The sequence below is a fragment of the Pongo abelii genome, chromosome 5, assembly GCF_028885655.2.
Source record: "Pongo abelii isolate AG06213 chromosome 5, NHGRI_mPonAbe1-v2.0_pri, whole genome shotgun sequence".
NCBI lineage: Eukaryota > Metazoa > Chordata > Mammalia > Primates > Hominidae > Pongo > Pongo abelii.
The window spans coordinates 103,165,716-103,178,736 of record NC_071990.2 but is presented as its reverse complement, the minus strand read 5'-3'; the positions used below and the strand labels follow the sequence as shown (position 1 = coordinate 103,178,736).

Sequence of the window (13,021 nt, the reverse complement as noted above, 5' to 3'; positions counted from 1 at the left end):
TGACCTGGTGATCTGCCCACCTGGACCTCCCAAAGTGCTGGGGTTAAAGGTGTGAGCCACCACGCCCAGCCCAGGACTATTTTCTTGACCTGGGTGATGGTTACAAATATTTTCACCTTGAATTGTACATTACTTTGTGTGACCTTTGAAATCTGTTTTTTGTTTTGTAATAAAATAGTTTATATAAAAATAAAAAGAGCCCATAAGTGCATACATTGCTCAAATTAATCAGCCAGCTCTCGTTCAGGCCAAATTAATGTTTGAAACACTATCTCTCATACCTGACAATTTTTTAGGCCACAGGAAAATACTTTACATCTTTTGCCCTATGTCTTTAAAACAAATTTAATTGTTTCAAAATGCCAGTAAATTCTCTCTTTATATTTACTCAAAGAATAGGTTACAGATATGCACAAAAGGAGGCATGCAAGCTACTGTAAAACTTAAGCATTTTTCCATCTCTTTGAAATATTCTATATGTTTATCAATAAAATTTTTGGATTAAGAAGGTTTTAAAACAAAATACAAACATCTGAAGGATGTATTTTTGAGCAACCAAATATTACCAAGATGAATTACAGCTATATACTATTCATGTAAAAGAAAAATAATACCAACTATAATATATAATGCAATGTGTTGGCTGGACATATGCTTATGTTGTCACAGGCATAGAAAATATATTTACAATGCTACATCCCAAACTATCAGTAATCAAATAACATTCCTCTTTTTAACATTTAAAAAATATATTTTGGAAGGAAAATGTATTTCAGGGTTACTTTCAAAATCAAATAAATTTTAAAAGTTAGTATAATCCCAATCAAAATTCCAAAAGATTTTTATGTATCCCATGATGTGCTTCACAAAGAAAATGAATTAAAATATTTTAAAATTGGAAAATTTGTTGATAACACAAGAGTTAACACATATAATGCTATGTGCTGAACAACATTGTAAACACTATACATATATTCATTTAATCATTATGTCAATCTTATGTGATATACTTATTATACCCATTTTATAAGATGAGAATCTAACAATAGAGAAATAATGGAACTTGCCTAAGATCACATAATTAGCAATTGGTAGGGTTAAGGTTCAAACACCGTATTGCTAATTATGTGATCTTAGGTGAGTTCCATTATCTTTCTAGGATCTGTATCCAAATCAGGGTTCTATATTTCATTCCTGAGAGGGATCATATTATTTTATATATATCATAGCTGTGTGATATTTATGCAAAATAGACAAATGTATATGTGTGTATACATATACAAATATATGTGAGCTTTGCTTGTGATAAATGTGTCATTTCACATTTAGTGAACAAGGAAAGTTCTCTTTAGTATTAAGATAATCATCTACTTACTTATATAAAAAAAGTATATCTTACCCCATTCCAAAACTAAATTTCAGATAAATAAAAGAATCTTGTGTTCATATGTGAATTCTAGGTTAGAAAAGATCTCACAAATTCAGGCAAAGGATAAAGAAACCACAAATAAATTATTTTTTAATCTATAAATTTCTCAAAAACAAAATACATCTTTAAAAAGATAAAGGAGGCCTGGTATGGTGGCTCATGCCTGCAATCATAGCACACAGGAAGACTAAGATAGAAAAATTGCTTGAGCCCAGGAATTTAGAGACCAGCAACATAGTGAGACCCATCTCTACAAATTTTTTTTAATTTAAATGTAAAGAGTGTTGGCCTTATATGAAAACTGTATTTTTTTTTCAGTAATTATACATTTGAAGTATTTTTATCTGACATTATTTTGAAAAGTTAAGAAAATAAAGTTTCTTCAGGGTTTTGGGACAGGTGGGCTGGCTGATTTCCTATTTTAAGATGGTCTAAGGAAAAGGATAAAAGCCCTTCAATCAAGCTCTAGCTTATCTAACCCACAACCAATCAGTAACAAAAGGCTCAGTAAGCTGTTAATCATAAGTTTCTATTTCAGGGGCTAACGACTTTCGTGGAGCCCCACGTGTGCAGTTAGACTTTAACCTAAAGTTACATTTTCCTCATTTTAATGCTAAGATTCATGCTGAGGGATAGAGATTTAAAATGCCAATGTTACATGCAATGTATGAAGAAGCATGTTGAGCAACTGCACAAGTGCTAGAAGACTCCTCTTATACATGCCCTGAAGTGACCCTTCCTTATGAAAAGACTCTGAGCTACACACCACCCTCAGGGAGCAGCCTGCTCCTTTTTCCTTTCTAGGGACTAGTTCCCTTGTGCACAAGCTAATAACATCTCCTTTACTGCTATGTTTGGTAATCTTTAAAACTATTTTGCATTGTTAAGTCAAGAAAATTAACCACACACTTTCTTATAAACATCATATTTACTATGTACACGAAACTGACATGTCCAGAGTTTTCCTATTCATTTATCTGATCTAGTTTTTATTGAAGTAATAAAATAAATCAATACCATTTAAATTTTTAAATCTAATCTTCAAAAGAGTTTTCTGAAAATAGTAAATGATTTCAATTTCTCTAATCATTTACACTTTAAAGTTTCTTTCCCAAAGAGAGTGCCTGGTGCTTTATAAACCATAATTCTGAATTAAAAAAAAAAAAGTTTATTGAAAATCATGGATCAGATTTGTGATAGTTTAGTACCTAATGTTATTCTTAGAAAATTTCTTCATATTTTACAATATCAAGTTAAATGAGATCCTACAAACACTGTCAGTACCTTACAAACAATACTCTATTTAACAATCATTTACATTAAAACGGACTTAAGTGAAGTTCACACAAATGCAAGTTTTCAATAAAATAAGTAATGGGTATTCAGCCTGACATCATGAATTACTGGCTGCCCAACTTGCTCTGAGGATTCAGAATATTGAGCAAAAAAATACACATTTTAGGGTTACCAATCTCAAGAATCTTGTACTTGTGCTATGCTTTAATTTTAATTAAAAAAAAAAGAACTGGAAAAATAAATTCGGGCAAAATCAGGAATGGGAAACCTTATGAGAAAAATTTTATGTTAAACTTATCTATATTTTCTAAAATGCTCAAAAGCTGCCAAAATGCCCTATTTATTAATAAATATAAAATTTTAGTTTAAACTATTTTTGCACAAGTGGTTCTCGCTTGAGGATTTACCAATTTATTAATCTATTGAAGGATATAAACTAATATCCTAAAAAACTATTTTGAATATTTTGTATTACTTAAAAGCAATTTAGACAGAATGAGGATTGAAGAATTGTGCAATTTGAATGTAAAATTTGAATCCTTAACCTTCTTAATAAAAATAATTTCTCAAAATTTTCTCATCATATTTCACAAAGGATATGAATTTGCTTTTTCTCAAACATAACAAACCAGAGAAGTGTTCCAAATGAAAGCCCTAACAAGATTTATTATCCACATTGCTTGAAATTCAACAAATCAAGCTTCAAATAAAGATTTTTTTTAAATATACTCAAAATTTATATATTATGATAAAACTAAATGACAAAATAACTACATAAATACTCTGAGGACAAAATAATAAAAATTAATTATGAAACTGCTCAAAATGTGAGTCAAAATTGAATTAAGTTTTGTATATATGAAGAGTGTGATGAAACTAGCAAAATCTCACGTCGGCATTAATTTAGAGTTTTATGACATTTTAAGAACTTTTTCAGTTTTCATGCCTATCTTTTGCAATTTTCCAAGCAATTTCCTTCTCATCATTTTCTTGACATTTCAGTTATCTTCACAAAAAAAACCTACTTTTTGCTAAATAAAAGCTGTTTTTCCTGCCACAGGGAAAAAAAAATTCCTTAACTGGAGGCAATTTGAAAATCTGAACAGGCAAAGAATATGTATTTCCTATTCTGTATTGTGTAAATTCAATATGATTATCTTGCATATATTTTACTTCTCTCAGTACTGACCTTGGAGGAATTCCATCTTATTTGTGCCTTTCTCAATTAAGTGGGGGAAACCATTTGTGCATCTCAGTGCCTAGATTTCAATACATAAAACACAATGGCTATAATGTTCATTAACGTTTTACCAATTTGTTCCTAATATTAACTCTGAGATAGTTTTATTTCTTATAATTTGGCTTATTCCAATCATACTATGTAAAGCATTGTTGTATACTGTGTTTCTGAAATTTCTCAAGTGGAATGCAATTTTAAACTCTGAAATATATTATTACATAGAAATTTAAGGAATCATATTATCCTCAAATAAATCTATTGTATACTGTAGGGAAAGTTATTGAGTATGCTAATTATTTAAATCCTTTTTATTGCAATTCAAATCCTTCTTATTGCAAAGTTAATAGATGTATTTTTATTTAAAAAGCATTATGTATAACTTTATTAAAATAGATATTCAAACATTAGAATTTTAGGAGATGTATTCAAGCTAATTGAAAAAAATAGTGTGTATTAACTGTGTACCGAGCACTGTGCTATTTACCAAATATACAGAAAGTCTCATAAAATAGTTATCTCCACCAAAATAGGAGATCAGTCTGAGGTATGCATTTGGTACCTCGGTTAAGTATACAAAAATGGTTAATCTTATCTTGATAGATAATGGTGATTGATTAAATAACTCCCTGTATTACTGAGCACTAGAACTGTCCACTCCTTAAGCAATCTGTGCTCTAGATGATCTTTGGAGAAGCAGCTAGAAAACAATGGTCTTTAGGCACATCGCTTAAAATTCTTGGGCTTAGGTCTCACCATCTAGGTAATGAGAAGATTTTTCCAGGTGAACATTTGAGGAAAAATATCTTACATTGTATCTCTCTCTCCCCGCTAGTAGTATGAGTGGTTTCTTCAGTGCCAAACAGATTCCTACACTAATTCCTCATGAACGGGTTGCATAGTTTCACTATTATGTGGTATGAGAAAATTTTATCAAATTTTATCAAATAATTGTCAGTGAAAACAAAACTTTTATTTGCTTTCACAGGTAAACATGTAAGTGGTCCCATAATAAGAATGAAACCTTATCTTTTATTTTATATTTTTCCTTTAAATGTTTATTTTTATAATAATTTTTGGGGTTGAATCATATTCCTGAAAAATACAGTGCTGAATGCAAAAATACCAAATGTCAAAATCTCAAAATATCAAAATCTTTAAAGTCTAAATTACTAAAGTCAAAAATCGCTGATGTCTGAAATCCCCAAAATCACAATCACAATCACAGCATAACATCATCATGTTAGATAGAACTAGAAACTTGTCATTGTCTTTACTTGAAAATTAAGTTTGATGCATATGGATGTCAAGCTGACAATGGGTGGACTAGTTGAATTAATTTTAGACGATAATTTGAGATTAAGAACTATCTAGAACCTGGTAAAACAATTTGTTATGCTATGTATTTAATCTTTGCATCATTTTCCAATAACAGAGGTGTAAACTCTGTATAGAATTTTAGAAAATTCTTATTCATTTTATGCACTTATATATGTAAACGCAATGTTTGTATGATGTATGTTTGTGCCCCCAGTTTCTTTCCTTGCCTTTTTTTTTTTGAGACTGAGTCCCGCCCTGTTGCCCAGGCTGGAGTGCAATAGTGTGATCTAGGCTCACTGCAAACTCTGCCTGCCAGACTGCCTCAGCCTCCTGAGTAGCTGAGATTGCAGGTGCTCACCACCACGCTGGGCTAATCTTTGTATTTTTAGTAGAGACTGGGTTTCTCCTTGTTGGCCAGGCTGGTCTCAAACGCCTGATCTCAGGCATCCCAAAGTGCTGGGATTACAGGCATAAGCCATGTGCCCCCAGTTTCTAACACAGAGCTCCTAGAACTCTCCTAGTCTCCTGAGTTATAGGGGTGCTAAAATAATCTTTTTAAAAATATTTGGTCTTTGACATCAGTTTCACACACAGAGCTCCTTGGAACCAGGGTAATAGGAGCATTTTTTGTTCCAATGAAGCAACTGTTGTTGGGCTTCTGGATAGGGGCTGGTCACCAAAGGATTCAGCCATAATTATTGAAGGTTGGAATTTTCAGCCCACCTAATCCTCTGGGAATTGGAGAAAAGCTGGAGACTGAGTTAATTATCGATTACACTGTGATTAAGCCTCAAAAAAAAACAAAAAAACAAAAAAAAACCTGAAGTACAAGGTTTGGAGAGCTTCCATAATTCATATTCTGAACAAAATTGTTTCAGGTTGGTGAACATATCCACATGCCAGGAGGGTTGTGCACCTCAACTCCACTGGGACAGAAACTCCTGCAGTAGAAACCCTCCTGGACCTCCATCTACATACCTTTTCATCTGACTATTCATCTGTATCCTTTAATCCATCCTTTGTGATAAATTGGTAAATGTCAGTATATGTTCCTCTGAGTTGCATGAGCCATTCTAGCACATTATAAAGTTTTAGGAGGAGGTTGTAGGAATGCCTGATTTGCAGCAGTCTGTTAGACACACAAGTGACAATCTGGACTTGTAATTGGTGTCTGAGGTCAGGGATAGTCTTGTGGGACTGAACCGTTAACCTGTGGGATAGGCATTAAATCCATAAATTTAGTGTCAGAATTGAGTTAGATTGTAGGATACTCAATCAGTGTTCACTAAAAATTGGAGAATCGCTTGGTGTGGCAAAACCCCCACACATCTGGTGTCATACGTGTTGAGTGTAAAGAAGATTTTTTCTTTCAATATCACATTGACAAGCTTTAAAAAATGTTGCCATATTTTTAAACTGAACAAAAATTGAAGTCCTTCCCCCTCCCCAATAATATTGCAATCTTTGGAGAGACTTTATCATATTTTTTGTATGAGTTTATACTTTCAAAAATCTCTCCCTATAAATCATTGTGCATTTTTACATCTTCCATAAATACAAAAGGATTTAAACAAATTATTACTCTATACCTCTCATGTTAAATACTTTACTCTCATAAAAAGATAAGTAAACCCACTTCTTTGCTCATTGCTGATCTGTTCTTGAAACATGTCCTCAACATTCCATAGAGAACCCACATTTGAAGAGTATATGTCAGTCATTCCTTATAATATAGAAAATAGTGCTCAATTTTTACAATGAAAAAGTTAATTGAGCCATTCTAAATGCAGTTAACCCTTGAACAATGTAGGGTTTAGGGGCACTGACCCCCCTCCAACTGCTGTCACAGTCGAAAATCCGTTTATAACTTTTGGCTCCCAACAACATCTCTACTAATAGTTTATGTTGACTGGAAGCCTTATGGATAACATAGTCATTTAACATATATTTTGTATGTTATATGTATTATATACATATTTTGTATGTTATATGTATTATCTGTATTCTTACAATAGGTAAGCTAAAGAAAATGTTATTAAGACAATGATAAGAAAGAGAAAATGTATTTACAGTACCTTATTGTATTTATTGATACCATAAGTTTACCTTATCTCTTTATCAGATGAATCTTCTGTCTGAAATGGCAGGCAATCACAGCTGCAGACCTCAATCTCTGGTACATATCAAGCAATTTTCTTGTAATGTCATGACTTTTCTCTGCTTCTTGGAAGCACTTCCAGCATCACTAGTGGCACTTTGCATGAGTTCCATGATGTTACTCAACGTTTACAGTATTGCACTAAACACAATGAAAAATACGTGAGAACCATGAGAGATCACTTTGTATGTGATACGCAATTTACTGGAGAAATGAACTGCTCATGCAGAGATGATTAGCATCACACGGTGTTTTAAGCATATACTCACAACACTTAAGCTCACTGCAGTAGCAATAAGAAACAGCTATGGAATTATTACAGCAGTACAGTATGTACTATGGTTGATTTTATGCAGTTATAATTTAATACTGCATCTTTATATTTGTTTACATTTCTCTCCACTGCAAATGGCACCATGTACTGTCTGTGTTTGTGCGTGTTAAGTTTTTATAAATATTACATTTTTATTAAAATTTGTGTATAATTTATGGTGGGAAATGATACCACAGACTTATATCTACATATATTTTTGCATACATGACATACATAACATTTTCTTATTTTTTGATATATCTAGGGTCGCAGTTCATCTGTGAGTTTTCTCAAATTGTCACAAATCTCCAAAAATTATTCCCATATGTTTATTTTTTAAAATCCATGTATAAGTGGACCTGCACAGCTCAAACCCATTTTAATCAAGGTCCAGTACACTCTAGCAGATATATAATCTAATGAAATAAAAGATAACAAATTTTATTGTTTTGAATTTACCATCTGCTTTTAAGATTTTTTAAGCAAGATAGAAAAAATACATTTGATTTTTTTACATACTCTGAATAAAATTATTATATTACTTTGAATAGCCAGTGAGTAATTTTCTCTTTTTTATTTCAAATAATATATAAACTTACTATTAAAATATAGACGTGATTACATTTTAACAGCCAATTGAATGCATATTACATTTTATTTATTAAATCATTGTTTTGTTATTTGCGTTATTTTTCAAAAGCTTTTAGCAATACAATTTTTAAGATAAAAGCATATTATAACAAAATAACAATATACTAATACTTTCAACATTTCTTCTCTGAGGTATAAAGCATACGAGAGCCCTCTACCAGGTAGGAGAAGAGTTAGATTGTAGTTAGGAAATCACTAGTTGATTGTCATGGAAAAATGTCTTAACCTCTCAAAAACTCATTTTCTTCTTCTGACTTTGTACACAGGATAAGCTCCAGACAATCTTACAAAAATTAAACAGTAGATTATAGAGATTTCTCCCAATTCATTATAAGAATTCACCCAGTTGGCAATTATCATAAGATATTTTAAAAGATTAAGAAGCAAAATTGTTGCATTTTGTGTCCATCATTGGGTCCAGTTTAGTATACCAAAATCTGTGGGCCCACTTTAAGAAAAATAATTCAAACTAAGCAGAGAGTCTTGGAAGCAGCCCATGCAAATGAGAGACTCTGAAGCTTAAATTTTATTAGCTTTTTGCAACATTTATAATAAAAAAAGGAGCTAGATTAGAAAGAGATGCTTAGATAGAAATTGGATACAATGAGAAAGACGGAAATGTGTTCCAGGACCCTGTGGTTGAAGGCAGTATATCGTGTTCAATGAAATGAAAAAAAAAGAAAAACAAAACAAAACAAAAAAACCCTGTGTGGCTGGAATGGATGCAGCTTAGGAGAATGTGAGAATTAAACCAGATAGGTGTAAAAAAAAAAAAGTGCTTTATAAGTTGATAAAGGGTCTTGCAAATATTAAGAACAATTCTATATTTAATATTGTCTTTACATTGAACAAGTGTAAATGTGCTTTGAGACGAGGCCAGTGAGGTACATGTGGCCCTCAAAATGTAAGACTATTGTAGGTCATTTTAAGGAGTTCTGTCTGCACTTTAAAACAAATATAACTCTTAGAAAGTTTTAAATTGGATAGACAGGAATGGGGGTGGAGCCAATGAAGGCCATCAGATTTGTGTTTCCTCAAGAGTACTGTGGTGTGTTTAAACATGAATTAGGTAAATTAGATTATAATAAGAGGCTGATGAAGCAAAACAGATAGAAATAGTAGTTAGACTGAGTGGTTTCTGGTAGATACCAGTGAAGTGATCTGATTTGAGATGTACTTTGAAGGAAAAGTCCACAGGAAAATTGAAGAGGGCATTGTCTGATGACTCCTGGATATTCCGTTTACATAATAGACAAGTTGTAGAATCTAGAAGAAATGCAAATTTGAATAGGAGGAAGATGAATTCAGTCTGATTCCTTTAGTGAGAGGTGGTATGCAGACATTCAAGAGGTAAGGCCAAATAGACTGTTGGGAGGTCTAGATCTGTATGGTCCAATCGGTAGCCAGTAGACATGTGGTTATTAAAATTAAATTTAAAATTCAGTTTTTCAATCTCACTAGCTTCATGTCAAGTGCCCTATAGCCAAGTGTAGCTAATGGCTACTGTTGTAGTCAGTCCCAATATAAAAAATTTCCATCTTAGTGGATAATTCTGTGGGAGTACACTGGTCTAGGTAAAAATTCAATTTGTGATTTTCCTGCAGGAAGGGGTAAATAAAGGTGTTAGAGGAAGAGTAACGAATAGAGCTGCTACTTGCTGAATGCTATCTTTAAACAGAAGAGAAATAATGACCAGACAAGTAATGTGGAAGACCAAGGAGTTTGCATTATTAAACTCAAGGACATAAAACACTTCAAAATATGGGAAATGGTGAACAGGTCTGAATGCTGTTAAGAAGCAAAGGCAGGCCGGGTGCAGTGGCTCATGCCTGTAATCCCAGCACTTTGGGTGGCCGAAGCGGGGTGATCTCTTTAGATCAGGAGTTAGAGACCAGCCTGGCCAACATAGTGAAACCCTGTCTCTGCTAAAAATACAAAAATTAGTCGGGTGTAGTGGCAGGCACCTGTAATCCCAGCTACTTGGGAAGCTGAGACAGAATTGCTTGAACCAGAGAGGCGGAAGTTGCAGTGAACTGAGATCGCACCACTGCACTCCAGCCTGGGCGACAGAGCAAGACACCGTCTCAAAAAAATAAGCAAAGGCAGACGAAATAATCAATTGTGGACAGTAGCAAGTATTTGAAAAAAATAGTGAGATTTCCCATTTTCAGAAGAGTGTTATGGTGAAAGCAAGAAAGGAGTGGTTTGAAGAATTAATGAGAGATTGGAGAATTAGTACAACATTATGGATAAAATCTTCAATACTTGGTTGTGAAAGAAAACAAAGTGCAATAGCTCCGGGACCATGAGTTGTCAAGTGGGAGATCTGTATATCTACATATGTATGTACATATCTATCTATCCATTTATCTATCTACACATTCATCTTCATTGAAAGAATGCGAATGAATTGAATGAATGAATTTAACTTAAAGGATAATTATCCATTGGATAGGGAAAAGAGGTAAATATACAAGAGTGAGAATAAATAATCTATGGTGTAAAATCCTGAGGAAATAGAAGAGATATAATACAAAGCAAAAAGTGGAAAGATTATCCTGGGATAGATTAATACATTTTACCAGAGTTCTTGTGATTTTAATATTTGAGTCATCTTTGAATTCATTGGTTTTGCTTTTGTTTTTCTAGTATGAAGCAATCCAAACACCGGGTTTCCACATGCACAAAATGTATTTTATTTACAGGTATTTCTATTTCCATGCTTGTCTGTTGTTTATATTTGCTCTTCCATAACAATTTCAGCTAACTGAATTAATGAAGCTTAGTGAATCATGCAAGACTCCTCTGTATTTCTCCCACATAGCAGTTACTTACCAAATGTTAACTCCTTTCCCTGTCTGAGTAAACAGAACACTATCAATGCTTTAGAGTTAATAATTACATGGTCAGATTTTTGTTTTGGGTGATTTCTTCTTCAGTTAAGTAGACAATATTTCTAAGCCAAGAAAAGACTGAAGTTAGGGCAGATAGTCATAGGTAAATGCAATAAACCAGCAGAGAAATGACAAAAGCCAGTGTTGTCAGGGATGTAAATGAGAAAAGTCAAGACAATGAAATAAATAGCCACCCCCCCAAAAAAAAAGAAACTGGAATGTAGAATTATCTACAATACTAAGAATTATTTTGGCTTCCTGTTTATATTTTTTAAATCACTTAGTCTAAGATTTAATGTTAGTAACAGCATTACAGCGTGTGTTAGTTTTGTCTATTTTGTATGCATTGATGCAGTACATAACATATGCCTATATATTGAATAGATATACATGGTATATGCCTATATATTGAATAGACACAGATTATATATCATACTCATATTAAAATCAAATTTGTATCAAAATATACCAAATACTTATTTCATGAGTGTGTAGACTTAATTTTTTTATCTCTGTACAGTTTCAATTTTTTAGATGTATTTGGAGATTCATACATGAATCAAGTAAACATATATCAACCAATAAGTTCAAAATATTTCAGAAACTTTGAATAGTTAGCTCAGCTAAGTCATTATAGATGAAGTCGTTATTATAGATGAAGTGTAATGCTTGGATTCATTATATTTTAGAATATATAGGGATAAAATTATAGATGAAAATTATAGAAAGGAGTAAAAAATCAAGAACATTTAACAATAATAAGAATTTAATCATCTAAAATGTATTTCTACATTTCAGCATGTTGTGTTTTTCTAAAATGAAAAACTATGTCTTTCTTGGATTTTCATGCTCCTCACAGAATTGGCTAGGGCTTAAGTTACTTCTTTGTCATCTTAATTTTCTGCTAATTAGACAGTTTATTCCTGAGCCTTTGCCTAGTTTTGGATTCCTAATACAACTAAATGTCTCCATCGTACTGCATTTTTATTAATCATCTGAATTACCTCAAAATACCACAAATGGAACCAATCATATCATCAAATAAATGTGTTCTTACTATCCGTTTCTTATCTTGGCTAGTGTCATAAGTATATACTCAGTTATGAAGTCCTGAAACTTGAGGGTTCTACTGGATTCCATCTCTTTGTTTATTCCACTCTTTTACTCTGAGTTTCTGATTCATTTAAAATTTCTGTTCTGTGAGAATCTTGTGCCACTCCGGTCCACATAGCAATATTTCCTTTGATGACAAAGAAAGAGAGAAACATAAGCTTACTTAAAGGTTTCTGTAAAATGTATTTCCAATACGTCAGCTATCTCTATTTTCAATTATGCAGATTATAAAGCCCCTACAGCCTCCAACATATTCTGAGTACCAACGCCTAGGAATAGAGTCCATCCTGTGTTCTTGCTAAGATTCTATGTGTACTCTCTCATCTCTTCCTTTGCCTTAATAAAATAATTTTAATGCTCTTGGAGTTTTGATGACAAAGTAATGCCTAGATTGATTTTGAACTGAAAATGTCTCTCAAATTGCATGAACTGCCTCAGCTACAAACTCCAAGATTTTTAAAAATGGCCATAACATTTAGTCTTTATTCTCTTTCTTCAAAATTTAGCCCCAAAATTTCAAGAACATATTTGGGTATATTCAACATATTTTATAGTCTATGATTTTGAATATTACTTTTGTTCAACACTACCTATTTAGCAAATGCATCGT

General features: G+C 32.5%; 1 long non-coding RNA gene across 1 annotated transcript in view; it reads right to left on the bottom strand.

Moving 5' to 3' along the window:
• The window catches only part of LOC129059784 (uncharacterized), a 33,700-nt gene extending 21,162 nt beyond the window's left edge, over nucleotides 1-12,538 (bottom strand). The window contains exons 1-2 of the long non-coding RNA XR_008525870.1: nucleotides 12,356-12,538; nucleotides 7,389-7,581 (exon numbers count right to left, since the gene is read on the bottom strand). This is a non-coding gene — a long non-coding RNA (uncharacterized LOC129059784). The remainder of the gene's footprint in view (nucleotides 1-7,388; nucleotides 7,582-12,355) is intronic.
• Nucleotides 12,539-13,021: the final 483 nt, after the last annotated feature.